The sequence below is a fragment of the Symphalangus syndactylus genome, chromosome 12 (genome assembly GCF_028878055.3).
Source record: "Symphalangus syndactylus isolate Jambi chromosome 12, NHGRI_mSymSyn1-v2.1_pri, whole genome shotgun sequence".
Classification (NCBI taxonomy): domain Eukaryota; kingdom Metazoa; phylum Chordata; class Mammalia; order Primates; family Hylobatidae; genus Symphalangus; species Symphalangus syndactylus.
Window position 1 is genome coordinate 74,011,687 of NC_072441.2, and position 27,341 is coordinate 74,039,027.

At 51.8% G+C, this 27,341-nt stretch overlaps 7 non-coding genes across 7 annotated transcripts; all 7 read right to left on the minus strand.

Annotated features, from left to right (window-relative positions):
- Window positions 1–1,139: 1,139 nt before the first annotated feature.
- On the minus strand, window positions 1,140–1,303 carry LOC134735080 (U1 spliceosomal RNA). Its single transcript, XR_010117939.1, has one exon. It is a non-coding gene; the product is annotated as a U1 spliceosomal RNA (small nuclear RNA).
- A 3,742-nt stretch (window positions 1,304–5,045) lies between these two features.
- On the minus strand, window positions 5,046–5,209 carry LOC134735081 (U1 spliceosomal RNA). The gene has a single exon (XR_010117940.1). It is a non-coding gene; the product is annotated as a U1 spliceosomal RNA (small nuclear RNA).
- Window positions 5,210–8,951: 3,742 nt separating this feature from the next.
- On the minus strand, window positions 8,952–9,115 carry LOC134735082 (U1 spliceosomal RNA). Its single transcript, XR_010117941.1, has one exon. It is a non-coding gene; the product is annotated as a U1 spliceosomal RNA (small nuclear RNA).
- A 3,742-nt stretch (window positions 9,116–12,857) lies between these two features.
- Window positions 12,858–13,021, minus strand: LOC134734914 (U1 spliceosomal RNA). Its single transcript, XR_010117795.1, has one exon. It is a non-coding gene; the product is annotated as a U1 spliceosomal RNA (small nuclear RNA).
- A 3,741-nt stretch (window positions 13,022–16,762) lies between these two features.
- Window positions 16,763–16,926, minus strand: LOC134734915 (U1 spliceosomal RNA). The gene has a single exon (XR_010117796.1). It is a non-coding gene; the product is annotated as a U1 spliceosomal RNA (small nuclear RNA).
- Window positions 16,927–20,667: 3,741 nt separating this feature from the next.
- Window positions 20,668–20,831, minus strand: LOC134734918 (U1 spliceosomal RNA). The gene has a single exon (XR_010117799.1). It is a non-coding gene; the product is annotated as a U1 spliceosomal RNA (small nuclear RNA).
- A 3,731-nt stretch (window positions 20,832–24,562) lies between these two features.
- LOC134734999 (U1 spliceosomal RNA) lies at window positions 24,563–24,726 on the minus strand. Its single transcript, XR_010117863.1, has one exon. It is a non-coding gene; the product is annotated as a U1 spliceosomal RNA (small nuclear RNA).
- Between the last annotated feature and the right edge of the window lie 2,615 nt (window positions 24,727–27,341).

Sequence of the window (27,341 nt, forward strand, 5' to 3'; positions counted from 1 at the left end):
ACCTAGGAAAAACCAGGCCCTACAGAGATAGGAGCTGAAGGGACACGGTGAGGAGTGACCAGAAGACAAGAGTGCGAGCCTTCCGTTATGCCCAGCACAGGGCCACCAGAAGGGATCCTGGGTCTAGCGGTGACGCCTTCGTCTGGGAAGACGCCCGTTGCCAGGCGGACCGTGGTCTAGCGGTAGCGAAAAGTGTCAAGGAACACCAGCCGCCGCGTAGCAGGCCGGGAAAGGGAGCCTCCTTTTCCCCAGGGGAGTTTAGAGAAGACTCTGCTCCTCCACCTCTTGTGGAGGGCCCGACATCAGTCAGGCTTGCCCGCAGTTATCCGGAGGCCTAACCCTCTCCCTGTGATGCTGTGCTTCAGTGCTCACGCTCCTAGTCCGCCTTCACGTTCCATCCTGCCCGCCTGCCTGGCTCTCTGCCTTCTAGATAGCAGTAGTAAATTAGTGAAAGTACTAGTTAGTCTCTGATATGCAGAAATAATGGCCTAAGCTGTCTTTCTCTTTGTCTCCTCTCCTCTCCTCTCCTCTCTCTCTCTCTCTGCCTGAGCTGCCAGGCAGGGAAGGGCCCCCTGTCCAGCGGACACGTGACCCACGTGACCTTACCTGTCATTGGAGATGACTCAAACTCTTTACCCTGCCCCTTTTGCTTGGTATCCAATAAATAACAGCGCAGGCAGACATTCGGGGCCACTACGGGTCTCCGCGCATTGGTGGTAGTGGTCCCCCGGGCCCAGCTTCCTTTTCTTTTATCTCTTTGTCTCGCGTCTCTATTTCTACAACCTCTCGTCTCTGCACACGGGGAGAGACCCACCGACCCTGTGGGGCCGGACCCTACAGAGCGTGAGAACCCAAGAGACTGGAGACCAGGGATCCATTTCTGCAATAAGCAGCCTTACGTTGAAAGGGAAGAGCTATGCAGCCTTCGCGCTAGTTAGCTTGTGATAAACAGGCTCACAACTCAACGGCTGACACTTCTTACTTCTCCAGCGAGGAGAAGGACGGCGACATGCCACTTCCTGTCTTCCAGCCTCCTGAGTGCAACAATAACACCCAAGGGCACCGCCAAAGCGGCAAAGCAACGGAAGAAAGCGGTAACGCTTAACGGGCAGCCTGTTCTTCAAACCACGACAAAAAGCCAGGGGAAAGCGCGAACGCAGTCCCCCACTACCACAAATTATGCAGTCGAGTTTCCCACATTTGGGGAAATCGCAGGGGTCAGCACATCCGGAGTGCAATGGATAAGCCTCGCCCTGGGAAAACCACCTTCGTGATCATGGTATCTCCCCTGCCAGGTAAGTATGAGCTCCTGCACCTCCGCCCCGCCACAGCCTCACGCGCCTCCCCCTTTACACGCACGGTCACTTGCCCCGCGCACCCCCGAGCCCTCCTAGCCCTGACACACAGCTGGGACTCTCAGGTCCCACCAGCGGTCCTGAACCCCCCTCCCACGGCACGAGAACTCCTTCGTGGCGAAGCAGCATGTGGCCAAGCAGCCAGCCTCTGCGCTGCCTCATCTACATAGAAGTCGCCCTATCCGTGATGTCACCGACAGTGCCTTTCCCAGTCCCCGTCGGCTCTCCCGCACCACCCTCCGCCAACTCAGCCGACCCTCTCGCTGCCGGAGCCGGCAAGCGGAAGTGACGTCCGCCTGTCCCTTTATTCCCTCCCGCTGCCTCGTCTGTTCTCTCCCAAAGAAGCTGGTGCTTAGCCTCCGTTGCGGAGCAACCTTTCGGCGACCAGCTGGAGCCTGGGCACCCTTCTTCAAATAATGGCTTGTGATGCGCAGACTAGAACGTTTAGGGTTACAAAAGAACCTCGTTTTCTTCACATCCTTATCTTTGTGATGAAGGATTCCGCTTACATATATATATGTAATGATTGGTTACTTCAGGTGTGTATATATATATATAGATATATATATATAGATATATATCTCCAAATATCCTAAAGGACACTGCCCTTCATCATTCCATACCGTTACACATGTATAGGACCATGCATGGTGATCTCCTCCACACAAAAATAAATGCTGGTGCAGAACAGGTAAGTGAAATTGAGTACATCAGCTTTTGGGCATTTTGAGCCATGGGTCAGACATGTTAGAGCAGGAGGGCAGGTTGACAGCAAGAGGGAGTGTTTTCCTTTCAATTTTCCAATAGCAAAGTGATGTTTGCCGCTGTCATTTCAGAGTGAGGCGAAGATTTGTTGTTGTTGTCTGGCTTTGTGGGGTTTTTCGTCTGTTTTTTTTTGTTTGTTTTTGAGACAAGGTCTCACTGTCCACCGGGCTGGAGTACAGGGACATGATCAGGGTTGCTTCTGCCTTGACCTCATGAATTCAAGCAAACCTCCTTACTAATCCTCCCGAGTAGCTGGGACTACAGGCACGTGACATCACACCCTGGGGTGTGAACTGGGATTTGATGTTTTCAGTTGGCTCCCTAATGGAATAGGATCCCTTACTATTCTGCAATACAGATAGTCTTCATGATGATCATTCTCGTGTGCATTATATTTCTACTAACCTGCTAATTGTTTTGCTTTTTTCTCTTTTTTCTTTCTTTCTTTCTTTTTTTGACAGGGCCTCACTCTGTTGCCCAGGCTGTATTGCAGTGGCAGGATCTCAGCTCACGGCAACCTCTGCCTCCTGGGTTCAAGCGATTCTCCTGCCTCAGCCTCCTGAGTAGTTGGGATTACAGACTTACTGACATACACCACCACGCTGGTCAATTTTGTTTTGTTTTGTTCTTTTTGTATTTTTAGTACAGACGGGGTTTCGCCATGTTGGTCAGGCTGGTCTCACATTCCTGACCTCAGTTGCTCAGAAAACTGGTGAGGTCAGAAAACGCACCCTGGGAGAGGCTGGCAAAAAGCCCCGAACCGCCGTCGCTAGGCCTGGGGTTTTCTTCTGTACTGAAACACTACTTACTACTCATCTAGTGCAGGGACAAAAGCAATTAGACACTTCTGGGAGTTAAAAGGAGACGAATTGTCAGTGCCATTTGAGAAGGGGTATTAAGGAATTTGCCAGGCTACTGACGCACGTCAGGTGCAAACCGCAGGTTGAGAGACAGCTACGTATTTTCTGTCCGTGAAGGTGATAAGCGGGGGCTTGAAGAAAGATTGACGGGGGATTACACTGGCGCCAGAAATAGGAAAGGGCTGCTTGCGGGTGGGAAGGGTGGGTCGGCTTGCTGACTAGAAGGTTGCCTGGCAGTGGATGTAGGATGTAGAAGCGGGACGTCAAACAAGAAGCTGTCGCTTCAATAAAGTCTGAACAAAGACTAGCTATGAAAACGGCAGGAGAGAGTAGGGAAACTGGACCCGTCTCCTCATAAATCTTCCCGCCTTATATTTCGGGGAGGATCGCAGCGCATGTCGGCCAAGACAGGTGAGACTGCGGTTCTGACCTGCGGGCCTCGATGAATTGCGTCAGGGCACCTGGGCTCCGGGAGAGCCGTTCCCCTCCACAAAGTAAGCGTGTTATGTCTTCGAAAGAACGGGGACACCAAGAGCCCCAAAGGCCCTGCTTCCATCCCAGAGAACAGCCCCCCTCTGCGTAGCTGGTACCTGGCTCTGTGAAGTGAGAACACGTTCCCCGCTAGCACAGAAATCCTACAAACTCCTGAGGGGGCTGCGGTTAGGAGCAGGGGCTGTGTGAAACGTGACTCTGGAGGCTAGAGAAAAACACGAAAACTTTCACGGAGGGTCGTGGGCGGCAAGACACCCAGGCGCCGAGGCAAGAGACCGAGGACACGAGCTGTTCCAGTATAATAAAACATAAAACAAGAAGAGTTATACCAGAGATAGATCTTAGATATGATTATATATCAATATCAATAGTCATTAGTTGGTAGTAATATCTCTTTATTCCCATATTATGATAATCCTCGCTCTGTAATCATAACCTAGGAAAAACCAGGCCCTACAGAGATAGGAGCTGAAGGGACACGGTGAGGAGTGACCAGAAGACAAGAGTGCGAGCCTTCCGTTATGCCCAGCACAGGGCCACCAGAAGGGATCCTGGGTCTAGCGGTGACGCCTTCGTCTGGGAAGACGCCCGTTGCCAGGCGGACCGTGGTCTAGCGGTAGCGAAAAGTGTCAAGGAACACCAGCCGCCGCGTAGCAGGCCGGGAAAGGGAGCCTCCTTTTCCCCAGGGGAGTTTAGAGAAGACTCTGCTCCTCCACCTCTTGTGGAGGGCCCGACATCAGTCAGGCTTGCCCGCAGTTATCCGGAGGCCTAACCCTCTCCCTGTGATGCTGTGCTTCAGTGCTCACGCTCCTAGTCCGCCTTCACGTTCCATCCTGCCCGCCTGCCTGGCTCTCTGCCTTCTAGATAGCAGTAGTAAATTAGTGAAAGTACTAGTTAGTCTCTGATATGCAGAAATAATGGCCTAAGCTGTCTTTCTCTTTGTCTCCTCTCCTCTCCTCTCCTCTCTCTCTCTCTCTGCCTGAGCTGCCAGGCAGGGAAGGGCCCCCTGTCCAGCGGACACGTGACCCACGTGACCTTACCTGTCATTGGAGATGACTCAAACTCTTTACCCTGCCCCTTTTGCTTGGTATCCAATAAATAACAGCGCAGGCAGACATTCGGGGCCACTACGGGTCTCCGCGCATTGGTGGTAGTGGTCCCCCGGGCCCAGCTTCCTTTTCTTTTATCTCTTTGTCTCGCGTCTCTATTTCTACAACCTCTCGTCTCTGCACACGGGGAGAGACCCACCGACCCTGTGGGGCCGGACCCTACAGAGCGTGAGAACCCAAGAGACTGGAGACCAGGGATCCATTTCTGCAATAAGCAGCCTTACGTTGAAAGGGAAGAGCTATGCAGCCTTCGCGCTAGTTAGCTTGTGATAAACAGGCTCACAACTCAACGGCTGACACTTCTTACTTCTCCAGCGAGGAGAAGGACGGCGACATGCCACTTCCTGTCTTCCAGCCTCCTGAGTGCAACAATAACACCCAAGGGCACCGCCAAAGCGGCAAAGCAACGGAAGAAAGCGGTAACGCTTAACGGGCAGCCTGTTCTTCAAACCACGACAAAAAGCCAGGGGAAAGCGCGAACGCAGTCCCCCACTACCACAAATTATGCAGTCGAGTTTCCCACATTTGGGGAAATCGCAGGGGTCAGCACATCCGGAGTGCAATGGATAAGCCTCGCCCTGGGAAAACCACCTTCGTGATCATGGTATCTCCCCTGCCAGGTAAGTATGAGCTCCTGCACCTCCGCCCCGCCACAGCCTCACGCGCCTCCCCCTTTACACGCACGGTCACTTGCCCCGCGCACCCCCGAGCCCTCCTAGCCCTGACACACAGCTGGGACTCTCAGGTCCCACCAGCGGTCCTGAACCCCCCTCCCACGGCACGAGAACTCCTTCGTGGCGAAGCAGCATGTGGCCAAGCAGCCAGCCTCTGCGCTGCCTCATCTACATAGAAGTCGCCCTATCCGTGATGTCACCGACAGTGCCTTTCCCAGTCCCCGTCGGCTCTCCCGCACCACCCTCCGCCAACTCAGCCGACCCTCTCGCTGCCGGAGCTGGCAAGCGGAAGTGACGTCCGCCTGTCCCTTTATTCCCTCCCGCTGCCTCGTCTGTTCTCTCCCAAAGAAGCTGGTGCTTAGCCTCCGTTGCGGAGCAACCTTTCGGCGACCAGCTGGAGCCTGGGCACCCTTCTTCAAATAATGGCTTGTGATGCGCAGACTAGAACGTTTAGGGTTACAAAAGAACCTCGTTTTCTTCACATCCTTATCTTTGTGATGAAGGATTCCGCTTACATATATATATGTAATGATTGGTTACTTCAGGTGTGTATATATATATATAGATATATATATATAGATATATATCTCCAAATATCCTAAAGGACACTGCCCTTCATCATTCCATACCGTTACACATGTATAGGACCATGCATGGTGATCTCCTCCACACAAAAATAAATGCTGGTGCAGAACAGGTAAGTGAAATTGAGTACATCAGCTTTTGGGCATTTTGAGCCATGGGTCAGACATGTTAGAGCAGGAGGGCAGGTTGACAGCAAGAGGGAGTGTTTTCCTTTCAATTTTCCAATAGCAAAGTGATGTTTGCCGCTGTCATTTCAGAGTGAGGCGAAGATTTGTTGTTGTTGTCTGGCTTTGTGGGGTTTTTCGTCTGTTTTTTTTTGTTTGTTTTTGAGACAAGGTCTCACTGTCCACCGGGCTGGAGTACAGGGACATGATCAGGGTTGCTTCTGCCTTGACCTCATGAATTCAAGCAAACCTCCTTACTAATCCTCCCGAGTAGCTGGGACTACAGGCACGTGACATCACACCCTGGGGTGTGAACTGGGATTTGATGTTTTCAGTTGGCTCCCTAATGGAATAGGATCCCTTACTATTCTGCAATACAGATAGTCTTCATGATGATCATTCTCGTGTGCATTATATTTCTACTAACCTGCTAATTGTTTTGCTTTTTTCTCTTTTTTCTTTCTTTCTTTCTTTTTTTGACAGGGCCTCACTCTGTTGCCCAGGCTGTATTGCAGTGGCAGGATCTCAGCTCACGGCAACCTCTGCCTCCTGGGTTCAAGCGATTCTCCTGCCTCAGCCTCCTGAGTAGTTGGGATTACAGACTTACTGACATACACCACCACGCTGGTCAATTTTGTTTTGTTTTGTTCTTTTTGTATTTTTAGTACAGACGGGGTTTCGCCATGTTGGTCAGGCTGGTCTCACATTCCTGACCTCAGTTGCTCAGAAAACTGGTGAGGTCAGAAAACGCACCCTGGGAGAGGCTGGCAAAAAGCCCCGAACCGCCGTCGCTAGGCCTGGGGTTTTCTTCTGTACTGAAACACTACTTACTACTCATCTAGTGCAGGGACAAAAGCAATTAGACACTTCTGGGAGTTAAAAGGAGACGAATTGTCAGTGCCATTTGAGAAGGGGTATTAAGGAATTTGCCAGGCTACTGACGCACGTCAGGTGCAAACCGCAGGTTGAGAGACAGCTACGTATTTTCTGTCCGTGAAGGTGATAAGCGGGGGCTTGAAGAAAGATTGACGGGGGATTACACTGGCGCCAGAAATAGGAAAGGGCTGCTTGCGGGTGGGAAGGGTGGGTCGGCTTGCTGACTAGAAGGTTGCCTGGCAGTGGATGTAGGATGTAGAAGCGGGACGTCAAACAAGAAGCTGTCGCTTCAATAAAGTCTGAACAAAGACTAGCTATGAAAACGGCAGGAGAGAGTAGGGAAACTGGACCCGTCTCCTCATAAATCTTCCCGCCTTATATTTCGGGGAGGATCGCAGCGCATGTCGGCCAAGACAGGTGAGACTGCGGTTCTGACCTGCGGGCCTCGATGAATTGCGTCAGGGCACCTGGGCTCCGGGAGAGCCGTTCCCCTCCACAAAGTAAGCGTGTTATGTCTTCGAAAGAACGGGGACACCAAGAGCCCCAAAGGCCCTGCTTCCATCCCAGAGAACAGCCCCCCTCTGCGTAGCTGGTACCTGGCTCTGTGAAGTGAGAACACGTTCCCCGCTAGCACAGAAATCCTACAAACTCCTGAGGGGGCTGCGGTTAGGAGCAGGGGCTGTGTGAAACGTGACTCTGGAGGCTAGAGAAAAACACGAAAACTTTCACGGAGGGTCGTGGGCGGCAAGACACCCAGGCGCCGAGGCAAGAGACCGAGGACACGAGCTGTTCCAGTATAATAAAACATAAAACAAGAAGAGTTATACCAGAGATAGATCTTAGATATGATTATATATCAATATCAATAGTCATTAGTTGGTAGTAATATCTCTTTATTCCCATATTATGATAATCCTCGCTCTGTAATCATAACCTAGGAAAAACCAGGCCCTACAGAGATAGGAGCTGAAGGGACACGGTGAGGAGTGACCAGAAGACAAGAGTGCGAGCCTTCCGTTATGCCCAGCACAGGGCCACCAGAAGGGATCCTGGGTCTAGCGGTGACGCCTTCGTCTGGGAAGACGCCCGTTGCCAGGCGGACCGTGGTCTAGCGGTAGCGAAAAGTGTCAAGGAACACCAGCCGCCGCGTAGCAGGCCGGGAAAGGGAGCCTCCTTTTCCCCAGGGGAGTTTAGAGAAGACTCTGCTCCTCCACCTCTTGTGGAGGGCCCGACATCAGTCAGGCTTGCCCGCAGTTATCCGGAGGCCTAACCCTCTCCCTGTGATGCTGTGCTTCAGTGCTCACGCTCCTAGTCCGCCTTCACGTTCCATCCTGCCCGCCTGCCTGGCTCTCTGCCTTCTAGATAGCAGTAGTAAATTAGTGAAAGTACTAGTTAGTCTCTGATATGCAGAAATAATGGCCTAAGCTGTCTTTCTCTTTGTCTCCTCTCCTCTCCTCTCCTCTCTCTCTCTCTCTGCCTGAGCTGCCAGGCAGGGAAGGGCCCCCTGTCCAGCGGACACGTGACCCACGTGACCTTACCTGTCATTGGAGATGACTCAAACTCTTTACCCTGCCCCTTTTGCTTGGTATCCAATAAATAACAGCGCAGGCAGACATTCGGGGCCACTACGGGTCTCCGCGCATTGGTGGTAGTGGTCCCCCGGGCCCAGCTTCCTTTTCTTTTATCTCTTTGTCTCGCGTCTCTATTTCTACAACCTCTCGTCTCTGCACACGGGGAGAGACCCACCGACCCTGTGGGGCCGGACCCTACAGAGCGTGAGAACCCAAGAGACTGGAGACCAGGGATCCATTTCTGCAATAAGCAGCCTTACGTTGAAAGGGAAGAGCTATGCAGCCTTCGCGCTAGTTAGCTTGTGATAAACAGGCTCACAACTCAACGGCTGACACTTCTTACTTCTCCAGCGAGGAGAAGGACGGCGACATGCCACTTCCTGTCTTCCAGCCTCCTGAGTGCAACAATAACACCCAAGGGCACCGCCAAAGCGGCAAAGCAACGGAAGAAAGCGGTAACGCTTAACGGGCAGCCTGTTCTTCAAACCACGACAAAAAGCCAGGGGAAAGCGCGAACGCAGTCCCCCACTACCACAAATTATGCAGTCGAGTTTCCCACATTTGGGGAAATCGCAGGGGTCAGCACATCCGGAGTGCAATGGATAAGCCTCGCCCTGGGAAAACCACCTTCGTGATCATGGTATCTCCCCTGCCAGGTAAGTATGAGCTCCTGCACCTCCGCCCCGCCACAGCCTCACGCGCCTCCCCCTTTACACGCACGGTCACTTGCCCCGCGCACCCCCGAGCCCTCCTAGCCCTGACACACAGCTGGGACTCTCAGGTCCCACCAGCGGTCCTGAACCCCCCTCCCACGGCACGAGAACTCCTTCGTGGCGAAGCAGCATGTGGCCAAGCAGCCAGCCTCTGCGCTGCCTCATCTACATAGAAGTCGCCCTATCCGTGATGTCACCGACAGTGCCTTTCCCAGTCCCCGTCGGCTCTCCCGCACCACCCTCCGCCAACTCAGCCGACCCTCTCGCTGCCGGAGCCGGCAAGCGGAAGTGACGTCCGCCTGTCCCTTTATTCCCTCCCGCTGCCTCGTCTGTTCTCTCCCAAAGAAGCTGGTGCTTAGCCTCCGTTGCGGAGCAACCTTTCGGCGACCAGCTGGAGCCTGGGCACCCTTCTTCAAATAATGGCTTGTGATGCGCAGACTAGAACGTTTAGGGTTACAAAAGAACCTCGTTTTCTTCACATCCTTATCTTTGTGATGAAGGATTCCGCTTACATATATATATGTAATGATTGGTTACTTCAGGTGTGTATATATATATATAGATATATATATATAGATATATATCTCCAAATATCCTAAAGGACACTGCCCTTCATCATTCCATACCGTTACACATGTATAGGACCATGCATGGTGATCTCCTCCACACAAAAATAAATGCTGGTGCAGAACAGGTAAGTGAAATTGAGTACATCAGCTTTTGGGCATTTTGAGCCATGGGTCAGACATGTTAGAGCAGGAGGGCAGGTTGACAGCAAGAGGGAGTGTTTTCCTTTCAATTTTCCAATAGCAAAGTGATGTTTGCCGCTGTCATTTCAGAGTGAGGCGAAGATTTGTTGTTGTTGTCTGGCTTTGTGGGGTTTTTCGTCTGTTTTTTTTTGTTTGTTTTTGAGACAAGGTCTCACTGTCCACCGGGCTGGAGTACAGGGACATGATCAGGGTTGCTTCTGCCTTGACCTCATGAATTCAAGCAAACCTCCTTACTAATCCTCCCGAGTAGCTGGGACTACAGGCACGTGACATCACACCCTGGGGTGTGAACTGGGATTTGATGTTTTCAGTTGGCTCCCTAATGGAATAGGATCCCTTACTATTCTGCAATACAGATAGTCTTCATGATGATCATTCTCGTGTGCATTATATTTCTACTAACCTGCTAATTGTTTTGCTTTTTTCTCTTTTTTCTTTCTTTCTTTCTTTTTTTGACAGGGCCTCACTCTGTTGCCCAGGCTGTATTGCAGTGGCAGGATCTCAGCTCACGGCAACCTCTGCCTCCTGGGTTCAAGCGATTCTCCTGCCTCAGCCTCCTGAGTAGTTGGGATTACAGACTTACTGACATACACCACCACGCTGGTCAATTTTGTTTTGTTTTGTTCTTTTTGTATTTTTAGTACAGACGGGGTTTCGCCATGTTGGTCAGGCTGGTCTCACATTCCTGACCTCAGTTGCTCAGAAAACTGGTGAGGTCAGAAAACGCACCCTGGGAGAGGCTGGCAAAAAGCCCCGAACCGCCGTCGCTAGGCCTGGGGTTTTCTTCTGTACTGAAACACTACTTACTACTCATCTAGTGCAGGGACAAAAGCAATTAGACACTTCTGGGAGTTAAAAGGAGACGAATTGTCAGTGCCATTTGAGAAGGGGTATTAAGGAATTTGCCAGGCTACTGACGCACGTCAGGTGCAAACCGCAGGTTGAGAGACAGCTACGTATTTTCTGTCCGTGAAGGTGATAAGCGGGGGCTTGAAGAAAGATTGACGGGGGATTACACTGGCGCCAGAAATAGGAAAGGGCTGCTTGCGGGTGGGAAGGGTGGGTCGGCTTGCTGACTAGAAGGTTGCCTGGCAGTGGATGTAGGATGTAGAAGCGGGACGTCAAACAAGAAGCTGTCGCTTCAATAAAGTCTGAACAAAGACTAGCTATGAAAACGGCAGGAGAGAGTAGGGAAACTGGACCCGTCTCCTCATAAATCTTCCCGCCTTATATTTCGGGGAGGATCGCAGCGCATGTCGGCCAAGACAGGTGAGACTGCGGTTCTGACCTGCGGGCCTCGATGAATTGCGTCAGGGCACCTGGGCTCCGGGAGAGCCGTTCCCCTCCACAAAGTAAGCGTGTTATGTCTTCGAAAGAACGGGGACACCAAGAGCCCCAAAGGCCCTGCTTCCATCCCAGAGAACAGCCCCCCTCTGCGTAGCTGGTACCTGGCTCTGTGAAGTGAGAACACGTTCCCCGCTAGCACAGAAATCCTACAAACTCCTGAGGGGGCTGCGGTTAGGAGCAGGGGCTGTGTGAAACGTGACTCTGGAGGCTAGAGAAAAACACGAAAACTTTCACGGAGGGTCGTGGGCGGCAAGACACCCAGGCGCCGAGGCAAGAGACCGAGGACACGAGCTGTTCCAGTATAATAAAACATAAAACAAGAAGAGTTATACCAGAGATAGATCTTAGATATGATTATATATCAATATCAATAGTCATTAGTTGGTAGTAATATCTCTTTATTCCCATATTATGATAATCCTCGCTCTGTAATCATAACCTAGGAAAAACCAGGCCCTACAGAGATAGGAGCTGAAGGGACACGGTGAGGAGTGACCAGAAGACAAGAGTGCGAGCCTTCCGTTATGCCCAGCACAGGGCCACCAGAAGGGATCCTGGGTCTAGCGGTGACGCCTTCGTCTGGGAAGACGCCCGTTGCCAGGCGGACCGTGGTCTAGCGGTAGCGAAAAGTGTCAAGGAACACCAGCCGCCGCGTAGCAGGCCGGGAAAGGGAGCCTCCTTTTCCCCAGGGGAGTTTAGAGAAGACTCTGCTCCTCCACCTCTTGTGGAGGGCCCGACATCAGTCAGGCTTGCCCGCAGTTATCCGGAGGCCTAACCCTCTCCCTGTGATGCTGTGCTTCAGTGCTCACGCTCCTAGTCCGCCTTCACGTTCCATCCTGCCCGCCTGCCTGGCTCTCTGCCTTCTAGATAGCAGTAGTAAATTAGTGAAAGTACTAGTTAGTCTCTGATATGCAGAAATAATGGCCTAAGCTGTCTTTCTCTTTGTCTCCTCTCCTCTCCTCTCCTCTCTCTCTCTCTCTGCCTGAGCTGCCAGGCAGGGAAGGGCCCCCTGTCCAGCGGACACGTGACCCACGTGACCTTACCTGTCATTGGAGATGACTCAAACTCTTTACCCTGCCCCTTTTGCTTTGTATCCAATAAATAACAGCGCAGGCAGACATTCGGGGCCACTACGGGTCTCCGCGCATTGGTGGTAGTGGTCCCCCGGGCCCAGCTTCCTTTTCTTTTATCTCTTTGTCTCGCGTCTCTATTTCTACAACCTCTCGTCTCTGCACACGGGGAGAGACCCACCGACCCTGTGGGGCCGGACCCTACAGAGCGTGAGAACCCAAGAGACTGGAGACCAGGGATCCATTTCTGCAATAAGCAGCCTTACGTTGAAAGGGAAGAGCTATGCAGCCTTCGCGCTAGTTAGCTTGTGATAAACAGGCTCACAACTCAACGGCTGACACTTCTTACTTCTCCAGCGAGGAGAAGGACGGCGACATGCCACTTCCTGTCTTCCAGCCTCCTGAGTGCAACAATAACACCCAAGGGCACCGCCAAAGCGGCAAAGCAACGGAAGAAAGCGGTAACGCTTAACGGGCAGCCTGTTCTTCAAACCACGACAAAAAGCCAGGGGAAAGCGCGAACGCAGTCCCCCACTACCACAAATTATGCAGTCGAGTTTCCCACATTTGGGGAAATCGCAGGGGTCAGCACATCCGGAGTGCAATGGATAAGCCTCGCCCTGGGAAAACCACCTTCGTGATCATGGTATCTCCCGTGCCAGGTAAGTATGAGCTCCTGCACCTCCGCCCCGCCACAGCCTCACGCGCCTCCCCCTTTACACGCACGGTCACTTGCCCCGCGCACCCCCGAGCCCTCCTAGCCCTGACACACAGCTGGGACTCTCAGGTCCCACCAGCGGTCCTGAACCCCCCTCCCACGGCACGAGAACTCCTTCGTGGCGAAGCAGCATGTGGCCAAGCAGCCAGCCTCTGCGCTGCCTCATCTACATAGAAGTCGCCCTATCCGTGATGTCACCGACAGTGCCTTTCCCAGTCCCCGTCGGCTCTCCCGCACCACCCTCCGCCAACTCAGCCGACCCTCTCGCTGCCGGAGCCGGCAAGCGGAAGTGACGTCCGCCTGTCCCTTTATTCCCTCCCGCTGCCTCGTCTGTTCTCTCCCAAAGAAGCTGGTGCTTAGCCTCCGTTGCGGAGCAACCTTTCGGCGACCAGCTGGAGCCTGGGCACCCTTCTTCAAATAATGGCTTGTGATGCGCAGACTAGAACGTTTAGGGTTACAAAAGAACCTCGTTTTCTTCACATCCTTATCTTTGTGATGAAGGATTCCGCTTACATATATATATGTAATGATTGGTTACTTCAGGTGTGTATATATATATATAGATATATATATATAGATATATATCTCCAAATATCCTAAAGGACACTGCCCTTCATCATTCCATACCGTTACACATGTATAGGACCATGCATGGTGATCTCCTCCACACAAAAATAAATGCTGGTGCAGAACAGGTAAGTGAAATTGAGTACATCAGCTTTTGGGCATTTTGAGCCATGGGTCAGACATGTTAGAGCAGGAGGGCAGGTTGACAGCAAGAGGGAGTGTTTTCCTTTCAATTTTCCAATAGCAAAGTGATGTTTGCCGCTGTCATTTCAGAGTGAGGCGAAGATTTGTTGTTGTTGTCTGGCTTTGTGGGGTTTTTCGTCTGTTTTTTTTGTTTGTTTTTGAGACAAGGTCTCACTGTCCACCGGGCTGGAGTACAGGGACATGATCAGGGTTGCTTCTGCCTTGACCTCATGAATTCAAGCAAACCTCCTTACTAATCCTCCCGAGTAGCTGGGACTACAGGCACGTGACATCACACCCTGGGGTGTGAACTGGGATTTGATGTTTTCAGTTGGCTCCCTAATGGAATAGGATCCCTTACTATTCTGGAATACAGATCGTCTTCATGATGATCATTCTCGTGTGCATTATATTTCTACTAACCTGCTAATTGTTTTGCTTTTTTCTCTTTTTTCTTTCTTTCTTTCTTTTTTTGACAGGGCCTCACTCTGTTGCCCAGGCTGTATTGCAGTGGCAGGATCTCAGCTCACGGCAACCTCTGCCTCCTGGGTTCAAGCGATTCTCCTGCCTCAGCCTCCTGAGTAGTTGGGATTACAGACTTACTGACATACACCACCACGCTGGTCAATTTTGTTTTGTTTTGTTCTTTTTGTATTTTTAGTACAGACGGGGTTTCGCCATGTTGGTCAGGCTGGTCTCACATTCCTGACCTCAGTTGCTCAGAAAACTGGTGAGGTCAGAAAACGCACCCTGGGAGAGGCTGGCAAAAAGCCCCGAACCGCCGTCGCTAGGCCTGGGGTTTTCTTCTGTACTGAAACACTACTTACTACTCATCTAGTGCAGGGACAAAAGCAATTAGACACTTCTGGGAGTTAAAAGGAGACGAATTGTCAGTGCCATTTGAGAAGGGGTATTAAGGAATTTGCCAGGCTACTGACGCACGTCAGGTGCAAACCGCAGGTTGAGAGACAGCTACGTATTTTCTGTCCGTGAAGGTGATAAGCGGGGGCTTGAAGAAAGATTGACGGGGGATTACACTGGCGCCAGAAATAGGAAAGGGCTGCTTGCGGGTGGGAAGGGTGGGTCGGCTTGCTGACTAGAAGGTTGCCTGGCAGTGGATGTAGGATGTAGAAGCGGGACGTCAAACAAGAAGCTGTCGCTTCAATAAAGTCTGAACAAAGACTAGCTATGAAAACGGCAGGAGAGAGTAGGGAAACTGGACCCGTCTCCTCATAAATCTTCCCGCCTTATATTTCGGGGAGGATCGCAGCGCATGTCGGCCAAGACAGGTGAGACTGCGGTTCTGACCTGCGGGCCTCGATGAATTGCGTCAGGGCACCTGGGCTCCGGGAGAGCCGTTCCCCTCCACAAAGTAAGCGTGTTATGTCTTCGAAAGAACGGGGACACCAAGAGCCCCAAAGGCCCTGCTTCCATCCCAGAGAACAGCCCCCCTCTGCGTAGCTGGTACCTGGCTCTGTGAAGTGAGAACACGTTCCCCGCTAGCACAGAAATCCTACAAACTCCTGAGGGGGCTGCGGTTAGGAGCAGGGGCTGTGTGAAACGTGACTCTGGAGGCTAGAGAAAAACACGAAAACTTTCACGGAGGGTCGTGGGCGGCAAGACACCCAGGCGCCGAGGCAAGAGACCGAGGACACGAGCTGTTCCAGTATAATAAAACATAAAACAAGAAGAGTTATACCAGAGATAGATCTTAGATATGATTATATATCAATATCAATAGTCATTAGTTGGTAGTAATATCTCTTTATTCCCATATTATGATAATCCTCGCTCTGTAATCATAACCTAGGAAAAACCAGGCCCTACAGAGATAGGAGCTGAAGGGACACGGTGAGGAGTGACCAGAAGACAAGAGTGCGAGCCTTCCGTTATGCCCAGCACAGGGCCACCAGAAGGGATCCTGGGTCTAGCGGTGACGCCTTCGTCTGGGAAGACGCCCGTTGCCAGGCGGACCGTGGTCTAGCGGTAGCGAAAAGTGTCAAGGAACACCAGCCGCCGCGTAGCAGGCCGGGAAAGGGAGCCTCCTTTTCCCCAGGGGAGTTTAGAGAAGACTCTGCTCCTCCACCTCTTGTGGAGGGCCCGACATCAGTCAGGCTTGCCCGCAGTTATCCGGAGGCCTAACCCTCTCCCTGTGATGCTGTGCTTCAGTGCTCACGCTCCTAGTCCGCCTTCACGTTCCATCCTGCCCGCCTGCCTGGCTCTCTGCCTTCTAGATAGCAGTAGTAAATTAGTGAAAGTACTAGTTAGTCTCTGATATGCAGAAATAATGGCCTAAGCTGTCTTTCTCTTTGTCTCCTCTCCTCTCCTCTCCTCTCTCTCTCTCTCTGCCTGAGCTGCCAGGCAGGGAAGGGCCCCCTGTCCAGCGGACACGTGACCCACGTGACCTTACCTGTCATTGGAGATGACTCAAACTCTTTACCCTGCCCCTTTTGCTTGGTATCCAATAAATAACAGCGCAGGCAGACATTCGGGGCCACTACGGGTCTCCGCGCATTGGTGGTAGTGGTCCCCCGGGCCCAGCTTCCTTTTCTTTTATCTCTTTGTCTCGCGTCTCTATTTCTACAACCTCTCGTCTCTGCACACGGGGAGAGACCCACCGACCCTGTGGGGCCGGACCCTACAGAGCGTGAGAACCCAAGAGACTGGAGACCAGAGATCCATTTCTGCAATAAGCAGCCTTACGTTGAAAGGGAAGAGCTATGCAGCCTTCGCGCTAGTTAGCTTGTGATAAACAGGCTCACAACTCAACGGCTGACACTTCTTACTTCTCCAGCGAGGAGAAGGACGGCGACATGCCACTTCCTGTCTTCCAGCCTCCTGAGTGCAACAATAACACCCAAGGGCACCGCCAAAGCGGCAAAGCAACGGAAGAAAGCGGTAACGCTTAACGGGCAGCCTGTTCTTCAAACCACGACAAAAAGCCAGGGGAAAGCGCGAACGCAGTCCCCCACTACCACAAATTATGCAGTCGAGTTTCCCACATTTGGGGAAATCGCAGGGGTCAGCACATCCGGAGTGCAATGGATAAGCCTCGCCCTGGGAAAACCACCTTCGTGATCATGGTATCTCCCGTGCCAGGTAAGTATGAGCTCCTGCACCTCCGCCCCGCCACAGCCTCACGCGCCTCCCCCTTTACACGCACGGTCACTTGCCCCGCGCACCCCCGAGCCCTCCTAGCCCTGACACACAGCTGGGACTCTCAGGTCCCACCAGCGGTCCTGAACCCCCCTCCCACGGCACGAGAACTCCTTCGTGGCGAAGCAGCATGTGGCCAAGCAGCCAGCCTCTGCGCTGCCTCATCTACATAGAAGTCGCCCTATCCGTGATGTCACCGACAGTGCCTTTCCCAGTCCCCGTCGGCTCTCCCGCACCACCCTCCGCCAACTCAGCCGACCCTCTCGCTGCCGGAGCCGGCAAGCGGAAGTGACGTCCGCCTGTCCCTTTATTCCCTCCCGCTGCCTCGTCTGTTCTCTCCCAAAGAAGCTGGTGCTTAGCCTCCGTTGCGGAGCAACCTTTCGGCGACCAGCTGGAGCCTGGGCACCCTTCTTCAAATAATGGCTTGTGATGCGCAGACTAGAACGTTTAGGGTTACAAAAGAACCTCGTTTTCTTCACATCCTTATCTTTGTGATGAAGGATTCCGCTTACATATATATATGTAATGATTGGTTTCTTCAGGTGTGTATATATATATATAGATATATATATATAGATATATATCTCCAAATATCCTAAAGGACACTGCCCTTCATCATTCCATACCGTTACACATGTATAGGACCATGCATGGTGATCTCCTCCACACAAAAATAAATGCTGGTGCAGAACAGGTAAGTGAAATTGAGTACATCAGCTTTTGGGCATTTTGAGCCATGGGTCAGACATGTTAGAGCAGGAGGGCAGGTTGACAGCAAGAGGGAGTGTTTTCCTTTCAATTTTCCAATAGCAAAGTGATGTTTGCCGCTGTCATTTCAGAGTGAGGCGAAGATTTGTTGTTGTTGTCTGGCTTTGTGGGGTTTTTCGTCTGTTTTTTTTGTTTGTTTTTGAGACAAGGTCTCACTGTCCACCGGGCTGGAGTACAGGGACATGATCAGGGTTGCTTCTGCCTTGACCTCATGAATTCAAGCAAACCTCCTTACTAATCCTCCCGAGTAGCTGGGACTACAGGCACGTGACATCACACCCTGGGGTGTGAACTGGGATTTGATGTTTTCAGTTGGCTCCCTAATGGAATAGGATCCCTTACTATTCTGGAATACAGATCGTCTTCATGATGATCATTCTCGTGTGCATTATATTTCTACTAACCTGCTAATTGTTTTGCTTTTTTCTCTTTTTTCTTTCTTTCTTTCTTTTTTTGACAGGGCCTCACTCTGTTGCCCAGGCTGTATTGCAGTGGCAGGATCTCAGCTCACGGCAACCTCTGCCTCCTGGGTTCAAGCGATTCTCCTGCCTCAGCCTCCTGAGTAGTTGGGATTACAGACTTACTGACATACACCACCACGCTGGTCAATTTTGTTTTGTTTTGTTCTTTTTGTATTTTTAGTACAGACGGGGTTTCGCCATGTTGGTCAGGCTGGTCTCACATTCCTGACCTCAGTTGCTCAGAAAACTGGTGAGGTCAGAAAACGCACCCTGGGAGAGGCTGGCAAAAAGCCCCGAACCGCCGTCGCTAGGCCTGGGGTTTTCTTCTGTACTGAAACACTACTTACTACTCATCTAGTGCAGGGACAAAAGCAATTAGACACTTCTGGGAGTTAAAAGGAGACGAATTGTCAGTGCCATTTGAGAAGGGGTATTAAGGAATTTGCCAGGCTACTGACGCACGTCAGGTGCAAACCGCAGGTTGAGAGACAGCTACGTATTTTCTGTCCGTGAAGGTGATAAGCGGGGGCTTGAAGAAAGATTGACGGGGGATTACACTGGCGCCAGAAATAGGAAAGGGCTGCTTGCGGGTGGGAAGGGTGGGTCGGCTTGCTGACTAGAAGGTTGCCTGGCAGTGGATGTAGGATGTAGAAGCGGGACGTCAAACAAGAAGCTGTCGCTTCAATAAAGTCTGAACAAAGACTAGCTATGAAAACGGCAGGAGAGAGTAGGGAAACTGGACCCGTCTCCTCATAAATCTTCCCGCCTTATATTTCGGGGAGGATCGCAGCGCATGTCGGCCAAGACAGGTGAGACTGCGGTTCTGACCTGCGGGCCTCGATGAATTGCGTCAGGGCACCTGGGCTCCGGGAGAGCCGTTCCCCTCCACAAAGTAAGCGTGTTATGTCTTCGAAAGAACGGGGACACCAAGAGCCCCAAAGGCCCTGCTTCCATCCCAGAGAACAGCCCCCCTCTGCGTAGCTGGTACCTGGCTCTGTGAAGTGAGAACACGTTCCCCGCTAGCACAGAAATCCTACAAACTCCTGAGGGGGCTGCGGTTAGGAGCAGGGGCTGTGTGAAACGTGACTCTGGAGGCTAGAGAAAAACACGAAAACTTTCACGGAGGGTCGTGGGCGGCAAGACACCCAGGCGCCGAGGCAAGAGACCGAGGACACGAGCTGTTCCAGTATAATAAAGCATAAAACAAGAAGAGTTATACCAGAGATAGATCTTAGATATGATTATATATCAATATCAATAGTCATTAGTTGGTAGTAATATCTCTTTATTCCCATATTATGATAATCCTCGCTCTGTAATCATAACCTAGGAAAAACCAGGCCCTACAGAGATAGGAGCTGAAGGGACACGGTGAGGAGTGACCAGAAGACAAGAGTGCGAGCCTTCCGTTATGCCCAGCACAGGGCCACCAGAAGGGATCCTGGGTCTAGCGGTGACGCCTTCGTCTGGGAAGACGCCCGTTGCCAGGCGGACCGTGGTCTAGCGGTAGCGAAAAGTGTCAAGGAACACCAGCCGCCGCGTAGCAGGCCGGGAAAGGGAGCCTCCTTTTCCCCAGGGGAGTTTAGAGAAGACTCTGCTCCTCCACCTCTTGTGGAGGGCCCGACATCAGTCAGGCTTGCCCGCAGTTATCCGGAGGCCTAACCCTCTCCCTGTGATGCTGTGCTTCAGTGCTCACGCTCCTAGTCCGCCTTCACGTTCCATCCTGCCCGCCTGCCTGGCTCTCTGCCTTCTAGATAGCAGTAGTAAATTAGTGAAAGTACTAGTTAGTCTCTGATATGCAGAAATAATGGCCTAAGCTGTCTTTCTCTTTGTCTCCTCTCCTCTCCTCTCCTCTCTCTCTCTCTCTGCCTGAGCTGCCAGGCAGGGAAGGGCCCCCTGTCCAGCGGACACGTGACCCACGTGACCTTACCTGTCATTGGAGATGACTCAAACTCTTTACCCTGCCCCTTTTGCTTGGTATCCAATAAATAACAGCGCAGGCAGACATTCGGGGCCACTACGGGTCTCCGCGCATTGGTGGTAGTGGTCCCCCGGGCCCAGCTTCCTTTTCTTTTATCTCTTTGTCTCGCGTCTCTATTTCTACAACCTCTCGTCTCTGCACACGGGGAGAGACCCACCGACCCTGTGGGGCCGGACCCTACAGAGCGTGAGAACCCAAGAGACTGGAGACCAGAGATCCATTTCTGCAATAAGCAGCCTTACGTTGAAAGGGAAGAGCTATGCAGCCTTCGCGCTAGTTAGCTTGTGATAAACAGGCTCACAACTCAACGGCTGACACTTCTTACTTCTCCAGCGAGGAGAAGGACGGCGACATGCCACTTCCTGTCTTCCAGCCTCCTGAGTGCAACAATAACACCCAAGGGCACCGCCAAAGCGGCAAAGCAACGGAAGAAAGCGGTAACGCTTAACGGGCAGCCTGTTCTTCAAACCACGACAAAAAGCCAGGGGAAAGCGCGAACGCAGTCTCCCACTACCACAAATTATGCAGTCGAGTTTCCCACATTTGGGGAAATCGCAGGGGTCAGCACATCCGGAGTGCAATGGATAAGCCTCGCCCTGGGAAAACCACCTTCGTGATCATGGTATCTCCCGTGCCAGGTAAGTATGAGCTCCTGCACCTCCGCCCCGCCACAGCCTCACGCGCCTCCCCCTTTACACGCACGGTCACTTGCCCCGCGCACCCCCGAGCCCTCCTAGCCCTGACACACAGCTGGGACTCTCAGGTCCCACCAGCGGTCCTGAACCCCCCTCCCACGGCACGAGAACTCCTTCGTGGCGAAGCAGCATGTGGCCAAGCAGCCAGCCTCTGCGCTGCCTCATCTACATAGAAGTCGCCCTATCCGTGATGTCACCGACAGTGCCTTTCCCAGTCCCCGTCGGCTCTCCCGCACCACCCTCCGCCAACTCAGCCGACCCTCTCGCTGCCGGAGCCGGCAAGCGGAAGTGACGTCCGCCTGTCCCTTTATTCCCTCCCGCTGCCTCGTCTGTTCTCTCCCAAAGAAGCTGGTGCTTAGCCTCCGTTGCGGAGCAACCTTTCGGCGACCAGCTGGAGCCTGGGCACCCTTCTTCAAATAATGGCTTGTGATGCGCAGACTAGAACGTTTAGGGTTACAAAAGAACCTCGTTTTCTTCACATCCTTATCTTTGTGATGAAGGATTCCGCTTACATATATATATGTAATGATTGGTTTCTTCAGGTGTGTATATATATATATAGATATATATATATAGATATATATCTCCAAATATCCTAAAGGACACTGCCCTTCATCATTCCATACCGTTACACATGTATAGGACCATGCATGGTGATCTCCTCCACACAAAAATAAATGCTGGTGCAGAACAGGTAAGTGAAATTGAGTACATCAGCTTTTGGGCATTTTGAGCCATGGGTCAGACATGTTAGAGCAGGAGGGCAGGTTGACAGCAAGAGGGAGTGTTTTCCTTTCAATTTTCCAATAGCAAAGTGATGTTTGCCGCTGTCATTTCAGAGTGAGGCGAAGATTTGTTGTTGTTGTCTGGCTTTGTGGGGTTTTTCGTCTGTTTTTTTTGTTTGTTTTTGAGACAAGGTCTCACTGTCCACCGGGCTGGAGTACAGGGACATGATCAGGGTTGCTTCTGCCTTGACCTCATGAATTCAAGCAAACCTCCTTACTAATCCTCCCGAGTAGCTGGGACTACAGGCACGTGACATCACACCCTGGGGTGTGAACTGGGATTTGATGTTTTCAGTTGGCTCCCTAATGGAATAGGATCCCTTACTATTCTGGAATACAGATCGTCTTCATGATGATCATTCTCGTGTGCATTATATTTCTACTAACCTGCTAATTGTTTTGCTTTTTTCTCTTTTTTCTTTCTTTCTTTCTTTTTTTGACAGGGCCTCACTCTGTTGCCCAGGCTGTATTGCAGTGGCAGGATCTCAGCTCACGGCAACCTCTGCCTCCTGGGTTCAAGCGATTCTCCTGCCTCAGCCTCCTGAGTAGTTGGGATTACAGACTTACTGACATACACCACCACGCTGGTCAATTTTGTTTTGTTTTGTTCTTTTTGTATTTTTAGTACAGACGGGGTTTCGCCATGTTGGTCAGGCTGGTCTCACATTCCTGACCTCAGTTGCTCAGAAAACTGGTGAGGTCAGAAAACGCACCCTGGGAGAGGCTGGCAAAAAGCCCCGAACCGCCGTCGCTAGGCCTGGGGTTTTCTTCTGTACTGAAACACTACTTACTACTCATCTAGTGCAGGGACAAAAGCAATTAGACACTTCTGGGAGTTAAAAGGAGACGAATTGTCAGTGCCATTTGAGAAGGGGTATTAAGGAATTTGCCAGGCTACTGACGCACGTCAGGTGCAAACCGCAGGTTGAGAGACAGCTACGTATTTTCTGTCCGTGAAGGTGATAAGCGGGGGCTTGAAGAAAGATTGACGGGGGATTACACTGGCGCCAGAAATAGGAAAGGGCTGCTTGCGGGTGGGAAGGGTGGGTCGGCTTGCTGACTAGAAGGTTGCCTGGCAGTGGATGTAGGATGTAGAAGCGGGACGTCAAACAAGAAGCTGTCGCTTCAATAAAGTCTGAACAAAGACTAGCTATGAAAACGGCAGGAGAGAGTAGGGAAACTGGACCCGTCTCCTCATAAATCTTCCCGCCTTATATTTCGGGGAGGATCGCAGCGCATGTCGGCCAAGACAGGTGAGACTGCGGTTCTGACCTGCGGGCCTCGATGAATTGCGTCAGGGCACCTGGGCTCCGGGAGAGCCGTTCCCCTCCACAAAGTAAGCGTGTTATGTCTTCGAAAGAACGGGGACACCAAGAGCCCCAAAGGCCCTGCTTCCATCCCAGAGAACAGCCCCCCTCTGCGTAGCTGGTACCTGGCTCTGTGAAGTGAGAACACGTTCCCCGCTAGCACAGAAATCCTACAAACTCCTGAGGGGGCTGCGGTTAGGAGCAGGGGCTGTGTGAAACGTGACTCTGGAGGCTAGAGAAAAACACGAAAACTTTCACGGAGGGTCGTGGGCGGCAAGACACCCAGGCGCCGAGGCAAGAGACCGAGGACACGAGCTGTTCCAGTATAATAAAACATAAAACAAGAAGAGTTATACCAGAGATAGATCTTAGATATGATTATATATCAATATCAATAGTCATTAGCTGGTAGTAATATCTCTTTATTCCCATATTATGATAATCCTCGCTCTGTAATCATAACCTAGGAAAAACCAGGCCCTACAGAGATAGGAGCTGAGGGGACACGGTGAGGAGTGACCAGAAGACAAGAGTGCGAGCCTTCCGTTATGCCCAGCACAGGGCCACCAGAAGGGATCCTTGGTCTAGCGGTGACGCCTTCGTCTGGGAAGACGCCCGTTGCCAGGCGGACCGTGGTCTAGCGGTAGCGAAAAGTGTCAAGGAACACCAGCCGCCGCGTAGCAGGCCGGGAAAGGGAGCCTCCTTTTCCCCGGGGGAGTTTAGAGAAGACTCTGCTCCTCCACCTCTTGTGGAGGGCCCGACATCAGTCAGGCTTGCCCGCAGTTATCCGGAGGCCTAACCCTCTCCCTGTGATGCTGTGCTTCAGTGCTCACGCTCCTAGTCCGCCTTCACGTTCCATCCTGCCCGCCTGCCTGGCTCTCTGCCTTCTAGATAGCAGTAGTAAATTAGTGAAAGTACTAGTTAGTCTCTGATATGCAGAAATAATGGCCTAAGCTGTCTTTCTCTTTGTCTCCTCTCCTCTCTCTCTCTCTCTGCCTCAGCTGCCAGGCAGGGAAGGGCCCCCTGTCCAGCGGACACGTGACCCACGTGACCTTACCTGTCATTGGAGATGACTCAAACTCTTTACCCTGCCCCTTTTGCTTTGTATCCAATAAATAACAGCGCAGGCAGACATTCGGGGCCACTACGGGTCTCCGCGCATTGGTGGTAGTGGTCCCCCGGGCCCAGCTTCCTTTTCTTTTATCTCTTTGTCTCGCGTCTCTATTTCTACAACCTCTCGTCTCTGCACACGGGGAGAGACCCACCGACCCTGTGGGGCCGGACCCTACAGAGCGTGAGAACCCAAGAGACTGGAGACCAGGGATCCATTTCTGCAATAAGCAGCCTTACGTTGAAAGGGAAGAGCTATGCAGCCTTCGCGCTAGTTAGCTTGTGATAAACAGGCTCACAACTCAACGGCTGACACTTCTTACTTCTCCAGCGAGGAGAAGGACGGCGACATGCCACTTCCTGTCTTCCAGCCTCCTGAGTGCAACAATAACACCCAAGGGCACCGCCAAAGCGGCAAAGCAACGGAAGAAAGCGGTAACGCTTAACGGGCAGCCTGTTCTTCAAACCACGACAAAAAGCCAGGGGAAAGCGCGAACGCAGTCCCCCACTACCACAAATTATGCAGTCGAGTTTCCCACATTTGGGGAAATCGCAGGGGTCAGCACATCCGGAGTGCAATGGATAAGCCTCGCCCTGGGAAAACCACCTTCATGATCATGGTATCTCCCCTGCCAGGTAAGTATGAGCTCCTGCACCTCCGCCCCGCCACAGCCTCACGCGCCTCCCCCTTACACGCACGGTCACTTGCCCCGCGCACCCCCGAGCCCTCCTAGCCCTGACACACAGCTGGGACTCTCAGGTCCCACCAGCGGTCCTGAACCCCCCTCCCACGGCACGAGAACTCCTTCGTGGCGAAGCAGCATGTGGCCAAGCAGCCAGCCTCTGCGCTGCCTCATCTACATAGAAGTCGCCCTATCCGTGATGTCACCGACAGTGCCTTTCCCAGTCCCCGTCGGCTCTCCCGCACCACCCTCCGCCAACTCAGCCGACCCTCTAACTGCCGGAGCTGGCAAGCAGAAGTGACGTCCGCCTGTCCCTTTATTCCCTCCCGCTGCCTCGTCTGTTCTCTCCCAAAGAATCTGGTGCTTAGCCTCCGTTGCGGAGCAACCTTTCGGCGACCAGCTGGAGCCTGGGCACCCTTCTTCAAATAATGGCTTGTGATGCGCAGACTAGAACGTTTAGGGTTACAAAAGAACCTCGTTTTCTTCACATCCTTATCTTTGTGATGAAGGATTCCGCTTACATATATATATGTAATGATTGGTTTCTTCAGGTGTGTATATATATATATAGATATATATATATAGATATATATCTCCAAATATCCTAAAGGACACTGCCCTTCATCATTCCATACCGTTACACATGTATAGGACCATGCATGGTGATCTCCTCCACACAAAAATAAATGCTGGTGCAGAACAGGTAAGTGAAATTGAGTACATCAGCTTTTGGGCATTTTGAGCCATGGGTCAGACATGTTAGAGCAGGAGGGCAGGTTGACAGCAAGAGGGAGTGTTTTCCTTTCAATTTTCCAATAGCAAAGTGATGTTTGCCGCTGTCATTTCAGAGTGAGGCGAAGATTTGTTGTTGTTGTCTGGCTTTGTGGGGTTTTTCGTCTGTTTTTTTTGTTTGTTTTTGAGACAAGGTCTCACTGTCCACCGGGCTGGAGTACAGGGACATGATCAGGGTTGCTTCTGCCTTGACCTCATGAATTCAAGCAAACCTCCTTACTAATCCTCCCGAGTAGCTGGGACTACAGGCACGTGACATCACACCCTGGGGTGTGAACTGGGATTTGATGTTTTCAGTTGGCTCCCTAATGGAATAGGATCCCTTACTATTCTGGAATACAGATCGTCTTCATGATGATCATTCTCGTGTGCATTATATTTCTACTAACCTGCTAATTGTTTTGCTTTTTTCTCTTTTTTCTTTCTTTCTTTCTTTTTTTGACAGGGCCTCACTCTGTTGCCCAGGCTGTATTGCAGTGGCAGGATCTCAGCTCACGGCAACCTCTGCCTCCTGGGTTCAAGCGATTCTCCTGCCTCAGCCTCCTGAGTAGTTGGGATTACAGACTTACTGACATACACCACCACGCTGGTCAATTTTGTTTTGTTTTGTTCTTTTTGTATTTTTAGTACAGACGGGGTTTCGCCATGTTGGTCAGGCTGGTCTCACATTCCTGACCTCAGTTGCTCAGAAAACTGGTGAGGTCAGAAAACGCACCCTGGGAGAGGCTGGCAAAAAGCCCCGAACCGCCGTCGCTAGGCCTGGGGTTTTCTTCTGTACTGAAACACTACTTACTACTCATCTAGTGCAGGGACAAAAGCAATTAGACACTTCTGGGAGTTAAAAGGAGACGAATTGTCAGTGCCATTTGAGAAGGGGTATTAAGGAATTTGCCAGGCTACTGACGCACGTCAGGTGCAAACCGCAGGTTGAGAGACAGCTACGTATTTTCTGTCCGTGAAGGTGATAAGCGGGGGCTTGAAGAAAGATTGACGGGGGATTACACTGGCGCCAGAAATAGGAAAGGGCTGCTTGCGGGTGGGAAGGGTGGGTCGGCTTGCTGACTAGAAGGTTGCCTGGCAGTGGATGTAGGATGTAGAAGCGGGACGTCAAACAAGAAGCTGTCGCTTCAATAAAGTCTGAACAAAGACTAGCTATGAAAACGGCAGGAGAGAGTAGGGAAACTGGACCCGTCTCCTCATAAATCTTCCCGCCTTATATTTCGGGGAGGATCGCAGCGCATGTCGGCCAAGACAGGTGAGACTGCGGTTCTGACCTGCGGGCCTCGATGAATTGCGTCAGGGCACCTGGGCTCCGGGAGAGCCGTTCCCCTCCACAAAGTAAGCGTGTTATGTCTTCGAAAGAACGGGGACACCAAGAGCCCCAAAGGCCCTGCTTCCATCCCAGAGAACAGCCCCCCTCTGCGTAGCTGGTACCTGGCTCTGTGAAGTGAGAACACGTTCCCCGCTAGCACAGAAATCCTACAAACTCCTGAGGGGGCTGCGGTTAGGAGCAGGGGCTGTGTGAAACGTGACTCTGGAGGCTAGAGAAAAACACGAAAACTTTCACGGAGGGTCGTGGGCGGCAAGACACCCAGGCGCCGAGGCAAGAGACCGAGGACACGAGCTGTTCCAGTATAATAAAACATAAAACAAGAAGAGTTATACCAGAGATAGATCTTAGATATGATTATATATCAATATCAATAGTCATTAGCTGGTAGTAATATCTCTTTATTCCCATATTATGATAATCCTCGCTCTGTAATCATAACCTAGGAAAAACC